Genomic DNA, 767 nt, shown 5'->3' with positions numbered 1-767 from the left:
CATGGGCTCGCAGAAGTGCTGCTGCACAGGGGATTTGTGACAAATGTGGTCAGGAAGAAGACATCTGCTTTGCTTGCAGCATCCTTTTTTCCCACTCCAAGAGCTGAGATTATGGTCATGCGAGGGGGCCGGATCCTGGCTGGAGGCAGCGCGGCCCCGCAGAGCCGCCCCGTCGGGCTGTGTACCCTCGCACAGGCAGAGCGCTTCCCTCAGCTATGCAAAAGCTCTGATTTTTTTTTTTTTCTTTCATTAGAAACAGCAACACGTTGCCTCACATAATTAATCAATTTATATCAACAGAAAGAATAAATTGGTGCCTTTCTGGCAAGCTTTCCCCTGGCGGGAGGCGAGCTCCAGGCCTTAATCATGTACCCCCCATCGCTTCCCATGGGTGTGGGATAGAGAGAGACACGTGGGAAGGGGCACTGCCACCACCGCTCCTTCCCCAGGGCCCACGGACACACAAAGCGGGCAGGAGGAGGAGGAGGAGGAGGGGGATGGCTGGAGCCTTTGGGGCTGGCTCGTGGTGGGGCATCGAGCAATGCCACAGCTGATTACGTGAGGGCCAATGTTAGAGGTGAGCAATGGTGCTGGAGGGTCTGATTCAGCCCCATTTCTCCCGATTTACTGTGGCTGGCGAGGGGTGGTGCAGACCATGGCCAGATGATGAAGCTGATGCTCCCACCACCTGGGCAGGAGCACGTTGGCACGGCCATGCCAGCTTTGTCCCAGCACTGGCATCCACGCAGGCCGGTGATGCGTCCAGC

This window comes from Fulmarus glacialis, unplaced genomic scaffold (assembly GCF_000690835.1).
Source record: "Fulmarus glacialis isolate BGI_N327 unplaced genomic scaffold, ASM69083v1 scaffold5449, whole genome shotgun sequence".
Lineage (NCBI taxonomy): Eukaryota > Metazoa > Chordata > Aves > Procellariiformes > Procellariidae > Fulmarus > Fulmarus glacialis.
This window is presented reverse-complemented; position numbering follows the sequence as displayed.